Genomic DNA, 2,261 nt, shown 5'->3' with positions numbered 1-2,261 from the left:
AGAGAAAGAAATAGGAAAAGTCAAAGTTTTACTAGAAGCCAACTCGAGTTTGCTCGTTGCATGCAATTGCAAACCAAATCCCTTAGCGATATGCACTGCGCTAGCAATTCATACGAACTGAAGACGGGAAGCACTTTATTAATTAAGGATGATTAGATCGATGTTTGCGTGGCGAAGCAGTGCGTTTGACAGAGAGAGATCCATTGAATTAGATCGATCGTTTACGTCCGCTTGACAGAGAGATCGTGCAGTGCATGGATCCAAACGAGCTGAATCCCAGCTTGCTCGCTCCCTCAACGCGCGGTCGTTCTACGCTTACGTTGCAGCGCCACAACCATCACATACACCTTACGGACCGTATATACACTAGATGCGTACGCTAGCAATCCGTATACGAACTGAAGACGCTCCTGAGTCCGAAGCACTCTAGTAGTGTATTGATCAAGGAAGGCACGTACATAGCCCTGTGTCGCGATCCATCCACATATATATACCTACCTAGCTAGGGTTGCACACCTACGGACCTTCCTTAGCTAGTTCCTTCCGATCAAGGCGACGAGAAGTACGTCCCCTAGCTAGCTCTCATCAAGGGAAGGCGATTCAATATGGCCGGCCATGACGAGCTCTTTCCCGTCGGCTCCACCTTCAGTCCCCAGGATCACGAGCTCATCAACCAGTTCCTCCGTCAGAAGATCGCCGGAGCAGACAGCGGCCGCTTCAGCAGCTTCATCCACGAAGCCGACGTCTACTCCGCGCCACCCGGGGACCTCATCGAGAACCGTGCCCACGCGCCTGGCTCCGACAAGGACGACGGGAAAGGAGGCGTGTGGTACCTCTTCTCGCCGCTCCGTCGTCACGAGACCAAAGGTGGCCGCAGCGGAAGGCGACAGCGTGTCGTCGATGACGACGAGGGTTACAACTGGCACTCGGAGAAGAGCAAGCCCGTGCTAGACACTCAAGGTAAACGGGTCGGCCTCATCGACCATCTTTCCTTTGGGATCAAGAGGCCTGGAGCAGCTAGAACCAGGGTTGGGTGGTGCATGAAGGAGTACGGCCTCGACCACGACGACGAACAAGACGGTGCGGCCGGACTGGTGCTATGCAAGATCTACGTCTCACCCCACAAGAGGAGATTACCTACGCATCGGTAATCTACGCCCCCGGTTCCAAGAGGAAGAGGAAGGCGGCCACCGAGGTCCAACATCCAGAGGCTCCACGTCCCAAAACCCCACGCCGCCAACAACAGACCATCCAAGAACAAGATGCCGCCGGCGGGACGCTTCGGGAGTTCGAGCGTTCGTTCATGTCCGACCAAGACGAGACGTTGCCCCCTGGAGTTGTGGACGACGGCAGCATGGATCCAGGCGGGTTTTTCACCAACATGCTTCCAGAATTAGGACTGACGCTCCAGGGAAATAATAAGGCGGCCGAGCATGGCAGCGACTATACATTGGAGGAGTCCTTGGCCGGCAAACATGGCGACGTCCACCAAGGCGTTGAGACGGTGGAGGAGGATGACGGCAGCTTCCAATGCACATGGGAGGAGCTGTTCGGCGACGACATGGAAGTGGCATGCCCTGCCCCGCCGACGTCGTCGTTGCACGTGGGGACCGAGTGTGCGTGTGTGTGACGGAAAGTGCGGAACTTGCATCCGAGTGTGCGTGTATGTCTTGTTGATTGCACATTGTTGATGAACAAGCCATCCATATGTGCAGCAGATTAAGTAATTGATATTCTTTTATCATATATTCATATTAGACTACGTAGTGATTAGTGATACAATTCCTCTGTTCCTAAGCGTGAAATAAATACTTGACATATCAAAAACAAAATCTTGTCTGATGAGATCGGTGCATGTACTTTGCTGCAAGAACACCTAGCTCTAAAGCATTATGTTCATCGAAAAGTGTAAGCATTCCTTTTTCGTGTGTGTGAACAGGCCTAATCCCAGCCATTTCCATTAGTCATCATAAAGGATATACATCTGCCCAGCATACAAAGGTATCCCGGAAATGAGAACGGGAAGAAATGGGTTTAAAGCACTAACAAGAAACCCACCGTGCATTGACGGCGTCCACGCATGCACTATGGTGCAAAAACCTGATGGTACCTAACCACTAGCCTAACAAGTTCAAAAGAGCCAACATCTAGCAATTCATTAGCAAAAGAACGCAAACTAACAATATATGACCGCTAAAACGCCCATGAAGGCAACAATGGAAGTTCGATGTAGCAGTGTAAACATCTTGAGCAGCAGCACA

The 2,261-nt window shown here is 51.5% G+C and overlaps 1 pseudogene; it reads left to right on the top strand.

Moving 5' to 3' along the window:
- The first annotated feature begins 615 nt into the window (after positions 1–615).
- LOC119285860 lies at positions 616–1,630 on the top strand (annotated as a pseudogene).
- The last annotated feature ends 631 nt before the right edge of the window (positions 1,631–2,261 follow it).

The sequence above is a fragment of the Triticum dicoccoides genome, chromosome 4A (assembly GCF_002162155.2).
Source record: "Triticum dicoccoides isolate Atlit2015 ecotype Zavitan chromosome 4A, WEW_v2.0, whole genome shotgun sequence".
NCBI lineage: Eukaryota > Viridiplantae > Streptophyta > Magnoliopsida > Poales > Poaceae > Triticum > Triticum dicoccoides.
This window is presented reverse-complemented; position numbering and strand designations above follow the sequence as displayed.